Genomic DNA, 19,357 nt, shown 5'->3' on the forward strand with positions numbered 1-19,357 from the left:
GAGCTACTGAGCGTCTCTCAACAGAGTCTTCCACTGCAGTTTATCTATCATCTCCGTAACGCTTTCGCGATTACTAAATGATCCTGTAACGAAGCGCGCTGCTCTCCGTTGGATCTTCTCTATCTCTTCTATCATCTATATTATCTGGTTAGGATCCCACACCGGTGAGCAGTGTTCAAGCAGTGGGCGAACAAGTGTACTGTAACCTACTTCCTTTGTTTTCGGACTGCATTTCCTTAGGATTCTTCCTATGAATCTCAGTCTGGCATCTGCTTTACCGACGATTAATTTTATATGGTCATTCCATTTTAAATCACTTCTAATGCCTACTCCCAGATAATTCATGGAATTAACTGCTTCCAGTTGCTGACCTGCTATACTGTAGCTAAATGATAAAGGATCTTTCTTTCTATGTATTCACAGCTCATTACACTTGTCTACATTGAGACTCAACTGCCATTCCTTGCACCATGCGCCAACTCGTTGCAGATCCTCCTGCATTTCAGTACAGTTTTCCATTGTTACAACGTCTCGGTACACTACAGCGTCATCCGCAAAAAGCCTCAGTGAACTTCCGATGTTATCCACAAGGTCATTTATGTATATCGTGAATAGCAACGGTCCTACGACACTCCCCTGCGGCACACATGAAATCACTCTTACTTCGGAAGACTTCTCTCCATTGAGAATGACATGCTGCGTTCTGTTATCTACGAACTCTGCAATCGAATCATACAATTGGTCTGATCGTCCATATGCTCTTACTTTGTTCATTAAAAGACTGTGAGGAACTGTATCAAACGCCTTGCGGAAGTCAAGAAACACGGCATCTACCTGGGAACCCGTGTCTATGGCCCTCTGTGTCTCGTGGACGAATAGCGCGAGCTGGGTTTCACACGATCGTCTTTTTCGAAACCCATGCTGATTCCTACAGAGTAGATTTCTAGTCTCCAGAAAAGTCATTGCACTCGAAGATAATACGTGTTCTAAAATTCTTCAACTGATCGACGTTAGAGATATAGGTCTATAGTTCTGCACATCTGTTCGACGTCCCTTCTTGAAAACGGGGATGACCTGTGCCCTTTTCCAATCTTTTGGAACGCTACGCTCTTCTAGAGACCTACGGTACACCGCTGCAAGAAGGGGGGCAAGTTCCTTCGCGAACTCTGGGTAAAATCGAACTGGTATCCCATCAGGTCCAGCAGCCTTTCCTCTTTTGAGCGATTTCAGTTGTTTTTCATTTTAGAGATGCAGTTGACGTCATCGGACTTCGGTCTTCTGACTGGTTTGATGCGGCCCGCCACGAAAACCACTCTTGTTCTAACCTTTCAATCTCTGCAGTTGGCCGGCCGAAGTGGCCGTGCGGTTAAAGGCGCTGCAGTCTGGAACCGCAAGACCGCTACGGTCGCAGGTTCTAATCCTGCCTCGGGCACGGATGTTTGTGATGTCCTTAGGTTAGTTAGGTTTAACTAGTTCTAAGTTCTAGGGGACTAATGACCTCAGCAGTTGAGTCCCATAGTGCTCAGAGCCATTTGAACCATCTCTGCAGTTGCAACCGACGTCCATGGTAATTTTATCATATCTCCATGCTCGTCGTCAAATATGTAAATATATGGTGTCTAGGAAACCTGCGTACTCGGTTCGCTACACAAACAATTCAAACAAATCTTGTTAATGAGTTTTATTACTAACTTTGAGTGTTACACAGACGTGTCGCAAGCAAACGGCGACATACGAAATAATCAAGCTTCTTCAGTATAAACAATTCCAAGTCTGTGTTGCATAGAGTACATAAGCGGTGTGAACAGAGTTCACGCTGCTATACAAGTCGCTATTCTCGAAGCTACTATTCAACTGGGGCGTCGCCAGTCGGTCGCGACGTTTATGTCCCCTTCATATATGGGCCGCTGCTGTCGCGTTGTCGTCCTGGAGAGGGGTCGGTCAGCGTGCGATTGGCCGACGTCTTCTCACAGCCATCTCTTCTGTATTGCTCTCCACTGGCGTTCCGGCGCTTACGTCGTAACAAATTTGCTGGATGTATTCCAAGCACTGGCTTCCTCTACAGTTTTTGCCCCCTACAACTCTCTCTAGTACCACTGTGGTTACTCCCTGATGTATTAACATATTTCCTATCATCCTGTCCCTTCTTCTTGTCACTGTTTTCCATACATTTCTTAGCTCACCGATTCTGCGGAGAACCTCCTCATACCGTACCTTATCAGTACACCTAATTTTCAACATTCTTTCGCAGCATCGCATCTCAAAGGCTTCGATTGTCTTGTTCCGGTTTTCCCACAGTCCATGTTTCACTACGATACAATGTTCTCAGAAATTTCGTCCTCAAATTAAGAACTATGTTTGATACAAGCAGACTTCTCTTGGCCAGGAATGTCCATTTTGCCAGTGCTAGTCTGCTTTTTATATCCTCCTTGCTCCATTCGTCATGGTATATTTTGCTGCCTAGGTAGCAGAATTCCTTAACTGCATCTATAGTACTTTGTGATCACCAAAATTGACATTTTCTCGCTGTTCTCATTTCTGTTACTTCTCATTACTTTCATCTTTCTTCAATTTATTCTCAATCCACATTCTGTACTCATTAGACTGTTCATTCCATTCACACATCCTGCAATTCTTCTTCACTTTCGCTGAGGATAGCAATGTAATCAGCGAATCTTATCTTTTCATACTGCATTTTAATCTCATTCTTGAATCTTTCTTTTATCTCCGTCATTGCTTCTTCGATGTATAGGGACGAAAGACTATAGCCCTGCTTTAAACCCTTTTTAATCCAAGGACTTCATTCTGGGTCTTCCAGTCTTATTTTTCGCTCGTAATTCTTGTACATATTGTATAGTACCCGTTTTTCCCTATAGCTTACCCTTATTTTTCTCAGAATTTCCAACCTCCTTCCTTCTCTCCAGGATCGTAAATGGAATCACGCCATGCTGCCACGTTTCAAGGTCAAGGAAGGGAGGGAGGCGAGGAAGCGCAGGGAAGGCCATTGACCTCCCCCCCCCCCCCCCCCGCCCTCATGTGGTTCTGCAAATTTTGCGTGAAGCACCCTCCACCCTGACTGCACCCTCCCCCCACTCAGCAGCCTAGCCAAATATGACAACAAAAAATCTGCATTGTGAAAATATTTGTCAACTAAATTAGAACTAATGACTTCCAAAATCCATTTTACGTTGTCGAACGCTTTTTGCAGGTCGACAAATCCAATCATCGTGTTTTGATTTTTATTGACTCTTGGTTCCATTATCAACCCGCAAAGTCAGAACTGCCTCTCTGGTGCCTTTAATGGTTCAAATGGCTCTAAGAACTATGGGACTTAACAGCTGAGGTCATCACTCCCCTAGACTTAGAACTACGTAAACCTAACTTAACCTAAGGACATCACACAAATCCATGCCCAAGGCAGGATTCGAACCTGCGACCGTAGCAGCAGCGCGGTTCCGGACTGAACCGCCTAGAACCGCTCGGCCACAGCGGCCGGCCTGGTGCCTTTATCTTTCCTAAAGCCAAACTAAGTGTCATCTAATAGATCCTTAATTTTCTTTTCCATTCTTCTGTATGTTATTCTTGTCAGCAACATGGATGCGACGAGCTATTAAACCGATTGTGCGATAATTCTCGCACTTGTCGGCTCTTGCTATCTTCGGAATCGTGTGGGTAATGTTTTACCCAACGTCGGCTGGTATGTCGCCATTTTACACACCAACGTGTGTGATTCCGATACTGGATCCCCTATCTCTTCCCTGTCGACTCCTGTTTCTTCTTCTATCACGCCATCAGGCAAGTCTTCCCCCTCCTAGAAGCCTTCAGCACTCTCTTTCCGCCTATTAGCTCGCTCTTCTGCATTTAAGTGGAATTCCCATTTCACTCGTAATGTTACCGCCCTTGCTTTTTATTTCACCAAAGGTTTTTTTGATTTTTCTATATACTGAATCCGCCCTTCTGACAATCATTCTTCTCCTATTTCTTCACATTTTTCATGCTGCCCTTCTGCCATAACTTCCCTGCACTTCCTATTTATTTCGTTCCTGAGTGATTTCTATTTACGTATTCCTGAATTTTCACAAACATTTTTCTACTTCTTGCGCCGATCAACTGAAGTATTTCTCCTCTTATCCACGGTTTCTTCGCAGTTACCTATGTTTTTCTGTCCAATATCTCTGCCTCAGAGAATTTCAAGCACGTGTCTTCATTCCTTAGAACTCCCGCATCCACTTCCTTGCGCACTGATTCTTCCTGACTAGTCCCTTAAACTGTAGCCAACGCGTCATCATTAATAAACTGTGTAGAGATGGGCAAACTCGTTCATCCTTGGGAACTAGTGCACTGCTGATCGTCCTTTTTTGGGAACGGTTCATTTTTACTCGTTCACCGTTCATTTGTGCTTGGTATATGGTTATTATGAAAAACTGAAAACTAGTAGTGTAGGTGACTGAAGGATGGAGGGCACCAAGACGGGGCACTTGCTGCCCCCCTGGAGTATAGAGTTTTTATTCGTTACAGAATTCTTACACACTTTTAGAAGTAATTTCTGTGATCCTGCAGAACCTCTCGTTTAGCCAACTGCAGCCTTGTGTGGCAGACTGCAGGGAAATAATATAGGGTGGCGCACGGAAAACCGGCCCCGATTACACACTGCTCGCCAATTACGGACGATGTGTTGCCTGTTACGAGCAGATACAACAAACAGACAAACATGTAATAATTAGGCAGTGAAGAAATAAAAATCTAATGCAAGCAACAACTGCGAAACAATTGATGACGATGTGTAGAGAGCTGGAGAAGAGAACATGAAAATCTCGCATGGGCTATATATAGCTCATGTAGTCTTGTAAACCTGTTTTTGGCTGTTTCCCAACTTAATAGACCACAAGTGTCTTGTATAAAATTCTTCGTTTCGACTTCCACTACATAGCTATTCTACGTTGTAAACAATAATCGTTTACACCCTATGTATACTTCACGTTGTCTCTGAGTACGTAGGCGAAGTAGAGACTTTATGGAAGCATAAAACGGAATGTGGTTTTCTCATACTTGCGTCACACGCTTAGCAAAAATTAGATTTTTATGTTGCATTATTAAAGCCAATGCAGCTATAATAATAATAATAAAGTTCGCAGTAATAAAGTTTTTGGTTTGAAAGCTCCTTCTGAACAAACGTTTTTGAGATAATAAGTAAATACGATTTTATGGCAATCTATGTCTTTTCAAATGGAGAGGCACCGCTTTTCCTACTGAGCCAAAATGACCCACTACCCACTTTTTTTTTAAATAAACCAAACTAGCAGGTAATGCAAATTGGAAACAAACAAACTTAAAAATAATTAGAGCCTTCCAAAATGTAATGTTTTGTATATGAAAGATACACGAAAATCGGTTTATATGAATTTTCTTACACTAAAAATGAAGCAAATTATTGTAAGTTAGTTTCTAAATCAAGTCGATGAAACCAAAAAATATACGAATAACAAAAAAACTTGCCTTTTTATAAGTATGTCTTCTGCTGTTCATCGATATAATGAAGTGAGCTGATATGCCCTTTTGTTACCTGAAAAGACGTACCTATTACATACAACGTAATTTTTATGTAATTAACGTAACTATAAAATACTTTTTGATTACCGGTCGTGGACGCTGAATAGCCACAACCAAGTGCAAGCACAGTTTGGAACACATATAAAATGGGCGAGCGCAGTGAACGAAACGAACAACTGGATACTGAACTAACTAGGAGCAGTCGCTAGTGGAACTGCAACAGGTGGTCATGCGAAGAGCGCCGAGTGCGGCCGAGGGAGACCGAGACTGAGACGAGCACGCAGCCGAGGCTGGAACGAGAACTGCCGAAGTGACCGCCGCGACCGAAGTGAACAATGAACAGATCGTTCTTCGTTCCCGGGAACTATAAGTAGACCGCCGCGACCGAAGTGAACTATGAACCGATCGTTCCTCGTTCCCGGGAACTATAAGTATATCGCCGCGACCGAAGTGAACTATGGACCGATCCTTCCTTGGAATTCGTTCCTCGGTTCTTTCGTTCTTATTGGTGAACCGTTCCTTTGCATCCGTTCGTTCGCGAACTACCCATCTCTAAAACTGTGATCTTAGTCTGTATCTCCCGCTGTGTACGCCTTACAGTCCAATATCTGATTCTGGGAGCTCTGTCTGAGCATAATGTAATCCAACTGAAATCTTCCCGTATCTTCCGGGTTTTTCAAAGTGTGACTCCTCCTCTTGTGATTCTTGAACATAGTATTCGGTAACACTAACTGATATTTAGTGCAGAACTCAATTAGTCCTTCTACTATCTCGTTCCTACTACCAAGCCCATATTCACCCGTAACCCTTCCTTCTACTCCCTCCCCTACAACCGCATTCCAATCTTCCATGACTATTGGATTTTCATCTCCATTTACGTACTGAATTACCTGTTCAGTATTCTCATATGCTTCCTCTGTCTCTTCATTCTCTGCTTGCGATGTCGGCATGTATACCTGAACTATTGTTGTCGGTCTTGGTTTGCTATTGATTCTGATAAGAACAACCCTATCACTGAACTGTTCACAGTGACACACTCTGTGGCCTACCTTCCTACTCATAACGAATCCTACACCTGTTATACTATTTTCTGCTGCTGTTGATATTACCCTATACTTGTCTCACCAGGAATCCTTTTCTTTTTTCCATTTCACTTCACTGACCCCCACTATATGTAGATTGAGCCTCTGTATTTCCCTGTTCAGATTTTCTAGCTTCTCTACCTCGTTCAAACTTCTGACGTTCCACGCCCCGACTCGTAGAACGCTGCCCTTTCGTTGGTTATTTAATCTTTTTCTCATTATCATCTCCCACTTAGCAGTCCACTCCTGGAGATCCGAATGGGTGACTGGTCCGGAATATTTTTGCCAATGAATAAATCATCATGACATTTTTTCAATTACATGCCACATTTCCTGAGGATACACATTATGTGTCTTTAAAGCATTGATTTCCATTGCCTTTTGCATCTCACGCCGTTGATGATTCTTCCGCATTTTATGGGCCGTTTCCCACTCTCATAGCTAAAGGGTGACCTGAACCTCTGTCCGCTCCACCGCCCTCTTTGACAAGGCCGTTGGCAGAACATGAGTGACTTCTTATGCCAGAAGCCATCGACTGCCATTGCTGTTTTTTTTTTTTTTTTCAAAATTTTAGCATGGCGAGGTTTGAACTCTGGACTGAAGTTTTGATTATTAGGAAAAGACGCTACCCCTAGACTACCCGTGTTGATAATCTACTTACTCGGCACATACTTCTACAGGACGCGATTTACAGTCTGACTAAATTTTGCCCGTAACTTCTCTACGCCGATTATACTGGAACCACATGATGTTCTTCATTGTCTAAATGGAATGCTTACAACTGCTTATCTGCTCTTTCTAGCGAAACTACTCTCCTAGCCTTCTTCATGCATTTATTAACCATTGTCACTACGATGACAGCACGATCTCTAATCCCTCTCTGTATACTGACACAGTCGGTAATGACAGACCTGTCTCTAGCTACGAGGTCTAAAATATTTCCATAGCGTATGGGCTGTCGAATTAGCTGCTCAAGACAGTTTCGGCAACCGTGTTCAAAAGTATTACCGCCTGCAATCAACCCGCAGACGATCCAGTCTACAGGGTGGTCCATTGATCGTGACTCGCGCGAAATAAGAGTCAAACGAAAAAAGTACAAAGACGAAACTTGTCTAGCTTGAAGGGGGAAAGCAGATGGCGCTATGGTTGGCCCGCTAGATGGCGCTGCCATACGTCAAACGGATATCAACTGCGTTTTTTTAAATTAGGAACCCCCATTTTTATTACATATTCGTGTAGTACGTAAAGAAATATGAATGTTTTAGTTGCACCACTTTTTCGCTTTGTTTTAGAAGGCGCTGTAATAGTCACAAACATATGGCTCTCAATTTTAGACGAACAGTTGGTAACAGGTAGGTTTTTTAAATTAAAATACAGAACGTAGGAACGTTTGAACATTTTATATCGGTTGTTCCAATGTGATACATGTACCTTTGTGAGTTTATCATTTCTGAGGACGCATGCTGTTACAGCGTGATTACCTGTAAATAGCACATTAATGCAATAAATGCTCAAAATGAAGTCAGTCACCTTCAGTGCATTTGGCAATACGTGTAACGACATTCCTCTCAACAGCGAGTAGTTTGCCTTCCGTAATGTTCGCCCACGCATTGACAATGCGCTGAGCCGGTCGGTGTGTCCGAGCGGTTCTAGACGTGTCAGTCTGGAACCGAGCGACCGATAGGGCCGCAGGTTCGAATCCTGCCTCGGCCATGGATGTGTGTGATGTCCTAAGGTTAGTTAGGTTTAAGTAGTTCTAAGTTCTAGGGGACTGATGACCTCAGATGTTAAGTCCCATAGTGCTCAGAGCCATTTGAACCAATGCGCTGACGGATGTTGTCAGGCGTTGTCGGTGGATCATGACAGCAAATATCCTTCAAATTTCCCCACAGACAGAAATCCGGGGACGTCAGATTCGGTGAACGTGCGGGCCATGGTATGGTGCTTCGACGACCAATCCACCTGTCATGAAATATGCTATTCAGTACCGCATCAACCGCACGCGAGCTATGTGCCGGACATCCATCATGTTTGAAGTACATCGCCATTCTGTCATGCAGTGAAACATCTTGCAGTAACATTGGTAGAACATCACGTACGAAAACAGCATACATTGCACCATTTAGATTTCCATCGATAAAATGGGGGCCAATATCCTTCCTCCCATAATGCCGCACCATACATTAACCCGCCAAGGTAGCTGATGTTCCACTTGTCGCAGCCATCGTCGAATTTTCGTTGCCCAATAGTGTATATTATGCCGGTTTACGTTAACGCTGTTGGTGAATGACGCTTCGTCGCTAAATGGAACGCGTGAAAAAAATCTGTCATCGTCCCGTAATTTCTCTTGTGCCAGTGGCAGAACTGTACACGACGTTCAATGTCGTCGCCATGCAATTCCTGGTGCATAGATATATGGTACGGGTGCAATCGATGTTGATGTAGCATTCTCAACACCGACGTTTTTGAGATTCACGATTCTCGCACAATTTGGGCATCATAATTTGTTGCAGGTCGTGGTTGACGTTTCACATGTGGCTGAACACTCCCTGTTTCCTTAAATAACGTAACTATCCGGCGAACGGTCCGGACTCTTGGAGGATGTCGTCCAGGATACAGAGCAGCATACATAGCACACGCCCGCTGGGCATTTTGATCACAATAGCCATACGTCAACACGATATCGGCCTCTTCCGCAATTGGTAAACGGTCCATTTTAACACGGGTAATGTATCCCGAAGCAAATACTGCCCACACTGGCGGAATGTTGCGAGATACCACATACTTATACGTTTGAAACTATTACAGCGCCATCTATCACAAATGGAAAAAAGTGTTCCAACTAAAACATTCAAATTTCTTTACGTACTACACGAATATGTAATAGAAAATGGGGGTTCCTATTTTTAAAAACGCAGTTGATATCTGTTTGACCTATGGCAGCGCCATCTAGCGGGCAAACCATAGCACCATCTGGTTTCCCCCTTCAAGCTAGACGAGTTTCGTTCTTTGTGGTTTTTTCGTTTGATGCTTATTTCGTGAGATATTTGGCCCGGTCACTATCAATAGACCACCGTGTATACTCGGTAGGTTAAAGTCGCCTCCAACTATATTGCATAATCTGGGTATTTCTGAGCTACTGAGTGTAGACTTTCTTTGAATGATTCTAGAACTGTTGTGGCAGAATCAAGTGGCCGGTAAAAACATCCGATAATTAACTTGAGTTCACCTAGAGCTGTTCCACGCGTACAAACAACTTCGTAGTCAGATTTAGTTTAGACATCGATAGACACAATATTTTTGTCGACTGCAATGACCTTTCCCCCACCTATGGCGTCTATCTGTCTTTTCGCTATACGCTCCACGGCCCACTAAATACTTCAATTTTCCTATTTATGGTTGTTCCAGGAACAATATTGTGCCTACTTTGTAAGTAGTATAATTTCGCTCTCTGTGTACTTTTTGGCAAACGTTCATCAGAGGACTTCAGACTACTGCCAACCTTAAAAAGACCCCACGTGCACACCACAAGTACTCTGCTACCCGATTAGCTGCTTTCTTAGTGTAGTGCACCCATGATCTATCTACAAGAGTCCTATAATTATTTGACCTATAGCGCAGGTTCACGAATCTGCAGCCAAGGCTATCACAGAATCGACGGAGTCTTCGTTTGAGACCCTCCTCTCATCTCCAGACCAATGGACCCTTTTCAGTTCTGGGAACGATGCCACGAATTGCAAGCTCTGCTCGAGTCCTGAGCGCGAGGCCAGCAGCCTTTGTCACCTCCGCCAGGCGCCTGTATGAACTGAGGATCGCTTCAGATCCCAAGCGACAGCCGTTGTTGGTGCTGACGTGGTCCACATCTTGCAGACGACTGCACCCTGCAAGCTCGATAGTCGCAGTCAAGGCCTCCTCCACATCTCAGATGAGGCCGCCTGGTAGATACACACATTGCACATTCAAACTAGAGCTGTCACTAAAATTACGATATATCGATATTTTCTCCAATAAGTATCGATACGTACTGATGGGACTTTTTCACACAATATATACGCTACCGGCCATTAAAATTGCTACACCATGAGGAAATGCAGATGATAAACGGATATTCATTGTTGTTGTTGTTATGGTCTTCAGTCCTGAGACTAGTTTGATGCAGCTCTCCATGCTACTCTATCCTGTGCAAGCTTCTTCATCTCCCAGTATTCATTGGACAAATATATTATACTAGAACTGACATGTGATTACATTTTCACGCAGTTTGGGTGCATAGATCCTGAGGAATCAGTACCCAGAACAACCACCTTTGGCCGTAATAATGCCCTTGAAACGCCTGGGTATTGAGTCAAACAGAGCTTGGATGGCGTGTACAGGTACAGCTGCCCATGCACGATACCACAGTTCAACAAGAGTAGTGACTGGCGTATTGTGACGAGCCAGTTGCTCGGCCTCCATTTACCAGACGTTTTCAATTGGTGAGAGATCTGGAGAATGTGCTGGCCAGGGCAGCAGTCGAACATTTGCTGTATCCAGAAAGGCCCGTACAGGACCTGCAACATGCGGTCGTGCATTATCCTGCTGAAATGTAGGGTTTCGCAAGGATCGAATGAAGGGTAGAGCCACGGGTCTTAACACTGTTCAAAGTGCCGTCAATGCGAACAAGAGGTGACCGAGACGTGTAACCAATGACACCCCATACCATCACGCCGGGTGATACGCCAGTATGGCGATGACGAATAGACTCTTCCAATGTGCGTTCATTGCGATGTCGCCAAACACTGATGCGACCATCATAATGCTGTAAACAGAACCTGGATTCATCCGAAAAAATAACGTTTTGCCATTCGTGCACCCGGGTTCGTCGTTGAGTACACCATCGCTGGCGCTCCTGTCTGTGATGCAGCGTCGAGGATAACCGCAGCCGTGGTCTCCAAGCTGATAGTCCATGCTGCTGCAAACGTCGTCGAACTGTTCGTGCAGATAGTTGTTGTCTTCCAAATGTCCCCATCTGTTGACTCAGGAATCGAGACGTGGCTGCACCATCGGTTACAGCCATGCAGATAAGATGCCTGTCATCTCACTGCTAGTGATACGAGGCCGTTGGGATCCAGCGCGGCGTTCCGTATTACCCTCCTGAACCTATATTCTGCTAACAGTCATTGTATCTCGACCGACGCGAGCACCAACGTCGCGATACGATAAACCGCAATCGCGATAGGCTACAATCCGACATTTATCAAAGTCGGAAACGTAATGGTACACATTTCTCCTCCTCACACGAGGCATCACAACGTTTCACCAGGCAACGCCGATCAACTGCTGTTTGTGTATGAGAAATCTGTTGGAAACTTTTCTCATGTCAGCACGTTGTATGAGTCGCCACCGGCGCCAACCTTGTGTGAATGCTCTGAAAAGCTAATCATTTGCATATCACAGCATCTTCTTCCTGTCGGTTAAATTTTGCGTCTGTAGCACATCATCTTCGTGGTGTAGCAATTTTAATGGCCAGTAGTGTAGATGTCCAATTGGCAGTATCAAGTGCCGTTATTTTTACATTATATTATATTTTTTTGCAGTTTTCGGGCTGGCCGCTGTGGCCGAGCGTTTCTAGGCGCTTCAGCCCGGAACCGTGCGCAGCTGCTACGGTCACAGGTTCGAATCCTGCCTCGGGCATGGTTGTGTGTGATGTCCTTAGGTTAGTTAGGGGACTGATGACCTCAGAAGTTAAGTCCCATAGTGCTTAGAGCCATTTGAACCATTTTGAAATTTTCGGTAAATATATGAAATTGTCCTTTTGAAACTGTTGCGGGACATTACATTCACTGTGTGAAGGAGTCTTACTACTTTTTGGTCTCTCATGACATCCAATATTTCTGTTTGACGGTGTGAAGCAAGTACAGGTGACACGAAGAAGTAGTCCGTTTGCGCTGGAGATTGGAGGTGTGAATGGAATAATAAGATTTTCGATTTGAAGAAACAGCACGCAAATTGGGTTAAACAACAATATTTAACCCAAGTATTGTGCTTTTCCTTCGCATCGGCATTCTTCAAAAACAGTTGCTGAAAGCGATGACCATAATCACAATGAAAGGCTGGGGTTTTGCAGTGGGCGGAGATTTAAGAGGGGATGTGCTGGCGTAAGAGGTGCTGGGCGTTAACAACAGAAACTACACGTTTAGCTTCACCAAACAATTTTGATGTACAACTGCTAGGTCGCTGGCGTTTGCAGAAACGGAAAAAAAAGAAAACAGGGAAAGCGGCATGAAGTGTTCCAGATAAATCCGATATGTGACAATACGGAACGACGGATCCATCGGACACCTTTCATTGTGCCACTTACATGCAGCTACCATTGTTAGAAAAGTGGATATCGCCAAGTGTGACCATGCGACATTTTGCTTTCAAATCTTGCTGTAAGATGGATAAGCAGGCAGTTGATGTTCAGAATATCTAATAATAACTCAATACTTAAATATACAGATCTAAAGTCGGAATATACACTCCTGGAAATGGAAAAAAGAACACATTGACACCGGTGTGTCAGACCCACCATACTTGCTCCGGACACTGCGAGAGGGCTGTACAAGCAATGATCACACGCACGGCACAGCGGACACACCAGGAACCGCGGTGTTGGCCGTCGAATGGCGCTAGCTGCGCAGCATTTGTGCACCGCCGCCGTCAGTGTCAGCCAGTTTGCCGTGGCATACGGAGCTCCATCGCAGTCTTTAACACTGGTAGCATGCCGCGACAGCGTGGACGTGAACCATATGTGCAGTTGACGGACTTTGAGCGAGGGCGTATAGTGGGCATGCGGGAGGCCGGGTGGACGTACCGCCGAATTGCTCAACACGTGGGGCGTGAGGTCTCCACAGTACATCGATGTTGTCGCCAGTGGTCGGCGGAAGGTGCACGTGCCCGTCGACCTGGGACCGGACCGCAGTGACGCACGGATGCACGCCAAGATCGTAGGATCCTACGCAGTGCCGTAGGGGACCGCACCGCCACTTCCCAGCAAATTAGGGACACTGTTGCTCCTGGGGTATCGGCGAGGACCATTCGCAACCGTCTCCATGAAGCTGGGCTACGGTCCCGCACACCGTTAGGCCGTCTTCCGCTCACGCCCCAACATCGTGCAGGCCGCCTCCAGTGGTGTCGCGACAGGCGTGAATGGAGGGACGAATGGAGACGTGTCGTCTTCAGCGATGAGAGTCGCTTCTGCCTTGGTGCCAATGATGGTCGTATGCGTGTTTGGCGCCATGCAGGTGAGCGCCACAATCAGGACTGCATACGACCGAGGCACACAGGGCCAACACCCGGCATCATGGTGTGGGGAGCGATCTCCTACACTGGCCGTACACCACTGGTGATCGTCGAGGGGACACTGAATAGTGCACGGTACATCCAAACCGTCATCGAACCCATCGTTCTACCATTCCTAGACCGGCAAGGGAACTTGCTGTTCCAACAGGACAATGCACGTCCGCATGTATCCCGTGCCACCCAACGTGCTCTAGAAGGTGTAAGTCAACTACCCTGGCCAGCAAGATCTCCGGATCTGTCCCCCATTGAGCATGTTTGGGACTGGATGAAGCGTCGTCTCACGCGGTCTGCACGTCCAGCACGAACGCTGGTCCAACTGAGGCGCCAGGTGGAAATGGCATGGCAAGCCGTTCCACAGGACTACATCCAGCATCTCTACGATCGTCTCCATGGGAGAATAGTAGCCTGCATTGCTGCGAAAGGTGGATATACACTGTACTAGTGCCGACATTGTGCATGCTCTGTTGCCTGTGTCTATGTGCCTGTGGTTCTGTCAGTGTGATCATGTGATGTATCTGACCCCAGGAATGTGTCAATAAAGTTTCCCCTTCCTGGGACAATGAATTCACGGTGTTCTTATTTCAATTTCCAGGAGTGTAGTTAAAATTTGCAGCCGATATTTTAGTAGGCCTGGACGTAGGTACTATTTTTATTTTTATATCGATCTTTCTCTCGATGTATCGAGGGCCGTTATGGTACATTTTTAAAAATCGATATATCGGATTCCCATGTTTTTCAAATCATCAACAGTCCTAGTTCAAACACATCTTGCTATAAGGCGCTAGTGCTAGTGGTGTACAAGTCTCCTTACGCCACGTTTCAGCAGACATCATATTAACTTCTGTCTGCCTACTTAGCTGGGTGGTAACGTGCTTTCCTCCCGTGCAGCGGACCCGGGTTCGATTCCTGGCCGGGTTGGAGATTTTCTCCGCTTGTGGACTGGGTATTGTATTGTCCTCATCATCGTTCCAGCCTCCTCATAATTCCATCATCATCATCGGCACGGCAAGTCATCCAATGCGGCTTCGACTGAAATAAGACTTGCTCTTGTCGGCCGAGCTCGAATGGGATAATGATGATTATGATGATGATGATGATTTGATTTGTGGGGCTCTCAAATGCACGGCTATCAGCGCCCGTACAAATTCTCAGCTCAGTCCAATCTCGCCACTTTCATGAATGATAATGAAATGATGGGGACAACACAAACACCCAGTCATCTCGAGGCAGGTGAAAATCCCTGACGCCGCCGGGAATCGAACCCGAGACCCCGTAGCTCGGAAAGCGAGAACGCGACCGCGAGGTCACGAGCTACGGACCCCGAATGGGACCTCCCGGCCAACAATGCTATACGATCTTTCATTTTATCTTATATTCTGAAAAGAGCAGAGCTGTAAATCAGAACTGGGAAAAACCATGTACGTAAACTGGTGAGGAGACAAATAAAGTAAACGTTTTAAAACTTCTTATGCTGCCTGGACTGCAGGATAGCCTCGAATATTTTAATGTGCTGCAGGATGGCCCATTCAGTTATCAACTGACTACATTTATTCTCATAAGTTACTAAATAAGAGATGGCTACTTCGTCGGCGAATGGAATGTTTCGGCATGTTGCGTGACTGGTCTGTCACAACTTGTACTAACTGTTCGAATGTCAACTGAGTGCACGAAGCTCAGGGAGTGCTGTAACATTGCATCTGATTGCGACGAGGCCGTGTGTGCCTAAATTCTGAGACATTCCAGCTCTGACGTCATACTGTCACTGGGCTTTGCTCACGCCACCGTTTCAAGCGCGCGCTGCAAGCGCTTCGATTTGAAGGAAGCAACCGCCGCCGGAACTAGCAACCAAGAACAACAGATTGACAAGATTATTTGTCGACTCTCGCGGACTTCAAAAACGGACTGACAGAACACGGTGCAAAATATCACTCTGGTAAACCACACCATATAACCATATACAGACAATAAACTGAAAAAAATATGTTTTCCTGAATTTCGATATTTTAAGACCTGTGTCTACTGGGTACCCTAACGTTTTAATTTCGTATGGGAGTTCCAACTGCGAAGATTGGAGATGCAAAAATTAAAAGACCGATAACTTTAGTTAATAGAAAGATGATCAGAAATTTGCAGATATCGATGATTTCAGAAAAACAGTCGATGTCTGCTACATTATTTGGATTTTTCCATTTGTTTAAGAGATGTAGATGGAAAACGTATTCGAATTATTTGACCTGCGCATTCTGGCTCTGTGTTTTAAAGAATACTGCAAACACAATGTTCTTTCGTGTTACATGGCCTGACTGAAGGTAATTATAAGTTCACGAATATTAATGTAACTAACGGAAGGCATCAGTTAGATTCTGACAAAGAATATTTCTATTCTAGTTATCACACTCACGAAGTACTGTTAAATTTGCTTTTGGAATGATGTATTCTAAATAGAGAAAATAGGTAGAAACAAAATTCTGTAGATATGACCGACGATACTGTGAAATGCATTGAATTGCAGCTCTATCTTTTCTCAACATTATTCCAAAACTTTGAACATATATCGATTGACGCTTGTCGTTGGTTTTTCATTAGAACTGAGAAAGAAATCTAGAATAAGAACACTAATTACTGACGAGCAACGCAACCTGAGAAAATATTAGCATTTACACTCTGGTAATTATCAGCTGGAAACATTTACGATAGTAATTGTTTTGCGTTTCAATAGGTGCTATATCTGAGACCCTTTCTGATGTCTGAAACACTTTAAGGACTCTGTCAAAAGTACGGATACATATGGCAATGTCATTTTTATTCTTAATGAAATGTGAAGTACACCCACGACTTAACATAATCTTCGTCATAGTCTATAAAAGGGCAGAGAGCGTGGTTCTGAGTAAACTATTTTTCTAATTTATCATAAAAAAGGTCTCTTACCTAGCAATCATACATCAGCCGTGTAATTACAGCTACCAGGGAGAACGATCAAGTCTTTCGTAATAGATATACAGGGTGCATCAGAAAGAATCATCCGGTTTGACACGTCTATACTTTTGAAAATGATAAACATATACAACGAATTTTGTTTTTTGATGAATGGGAAATTCAAAAAGTTTTTTTCATACCTTTTCATAGGTGTTCAACATGCCCTTTTGAGATGCATGGCATATGTCAATGCGGTATTCAAATTGCTTCCACACTGCAGAGAGCATGTCTTGAGTTACAGCTTCCACAGCTGCTGTTATGCGATCTCTCAGTTAATTCATTGTTGTTGGTAACGGAGGCACATAAACAGAGTGTTTTATAAACCACCACAAAAAATTATCACATACAGTCAGGTCCGCTGACCTTGGAGGCCAGTAATATAAGGCTGAAATATTTGGTCCAGTGCGACCGATCCATCGTTCAGTAATCCATTTATTTAAAAATTCCCACACTTCCAGACGCCAGTGTGGCTGTGCCCCAGCTGTTGGTAAATGAAATCGTTCGAATGAGTCTCCAACTGTGGGAAATGAAATTTCTCAAGCATATCGAGAAATATGCTTCCTGTAACAGTGTTCTCCACAAAGAAAAATGGACCGTACACCCTTTCACATGAAACTCCACAAAACACAGTAAATTTTGGAGAGTCCCTCTCATGTTGTATATAACTTCATGTGGTTGTTCCGTACCCCATATTTTCATATTATGACGGTTCACCTTTCCATTTAAATGGAATGTTGCCTCGTCACTAAACACTAAACGTGGAAGAAAACTGTCATCCTCCATCTTGCCAAGAACTCCACACGTTGTTGTTTGTCACCTTCATGAAGAGCTTGCAGTAGCTGAATTTTGAATGGTTTCATGTGTAAAAGTCGACTCAACACACCCCAGACAGACATCGGGGCATGATGAGCTGTCGAGCTGCACAGCGAACGGATTTCTGCGGACTCCTTGTGAAACAATGGCGGATGCGTTCTACGTCTGTATCAGAAACTCGGGGTCGGCCCGGCGATTTGCCTTTACACAAACAACCTGTTTCCTGGAATCGTTCATGCCATCGTTTAATGCTCTGTGTTGTAGGAGGATTCACATCATACTTAGTACGAAAGTCACGCTGAACAATTATTACTGACCCGCACTGCGCAAAACGTAGAACACAAAACGGTTTCTGTTGTCCCGCCATCACTTTTTTACCAGAACTGAAGTCGGCACACACTGCTGCTACCTAGCGGGAATCATGTAAAACTCAAGAGTTTGTTCTTCTTCACGCGCTCATCTCAAAGAACATAATAGTTATGATTTTTTTTTTAAATCGGATGATTCTTTTTGATTCACCCTGCAGATTCGCACTTGATTACTTTAAAGGAAATCTAATCTGCTTTTCCTTTTCAATAAAAAGAAATACAAAGCTGGTGGTTATTTACTCTGTTCTCGCATGATACAAGCATCTATTATTATCGTCTTTCTCACGTCGCCAGTCTGGCCTTTGAACGCTTCCGACAGTTTTCTGTTAGCCATATTCTTTTTCCTTCAGCATTTGTCCTGTGTATCTTTTGGATCCCAGAGGTACTTATACCTAAAATCTTGCACCACTCCATCACTCACGCAGCTCATGTCAACAACAGAAGTAGACGAGGTAGCAGACTTAAGCTTTCTGTACTGCTAGCGTCGAAGTGGAGAGGACGCCAACTTCCTATGGTGGTTCGCCGAAAGACCGACAACCAGAGGAGCACGACCGAATGTTAACGGAACACGACCGACTGCAGTTCGCTGGCGCTCGCCTACCGTAACCAGAACGAATGGTCGTTCCCGATGTTCGTTCACTTGTACACTACTGGCCATTAAAATTGCGACACCAAGAAGAAATGCAGATGATAAACGGGTATTCATTGCACAAATATATTATACTAGAACTGACTTGTGATTACATTTTCACGCAATTTGAGTGCATAGATCCTAGGAAATCAGTACCCAGAACAACCACCTCAGGCCGTAATAATGGCCTTGATACGTCTGGGCATTGAGTCAAACAGAGCTTGGATGGCGTGCACAGGTACAGCTGCCCATGCAGGTTCAACACGATACCACAGTTCATCAACAGTAGTGACTGGGTTATTGTGACCAGCCAGTTGCTCGGCCACCATTGACCAGACGTTTTCAATTGGTGAGAGATCTGGAGAATGTGCTGGCCAGGGCAGCAGTCGATCATTTTCTGTATCCAGAAAGGCCCCTACGGGACCCGCAACTTGCGGTCGTGCATTATCCTGCTGAAATGTAGGGTTTCACAGGGATCGAATAAAGGGTAGAGCCACGGGTCGTAACACATCTGAAATGTAGCGTCCACTGTTCAAGTTGCCGTCAATGCGAACAAGAGGTGACCGAGACGTGTAACCAATGGCACCCCGTACCATCATGCCGGGTGATACGCC

The 19,357-nt window shown here is 44.7% G+C and overlaps 1 protein-coding gene across 1 annotated transcript in view; it reads left to right on the forward strand.

Annotated features, from left to right (window-relative positions):
• LOC124803439 (coiled-coil domain-containing protein 170) overlaps positions 1-19,357 on the forward strand; it is a 424,326-nt gene that overhangs the window by 202,553 nt on the left and 202,416 nt on the right. The gene's annotated exons all lie outside the window — the stretch shown is intronic.

The sequence above is a fragment of the Schistocerca piceifrons genome, chromosome 6, assembly GCF_021461385.2.
Source record: "Schistocerca piceifrons isolate TAMUIC-IGC-003096 chromosome 6, iqSchPice1.1, whole genome shotgun sequence".
Lineage (NCBI taxonomy): Eukaryota > Metazoa > Arthropoda > Insecta > Orthoptera > Acrididae > Schistocerca > Schistocerca piceifrons.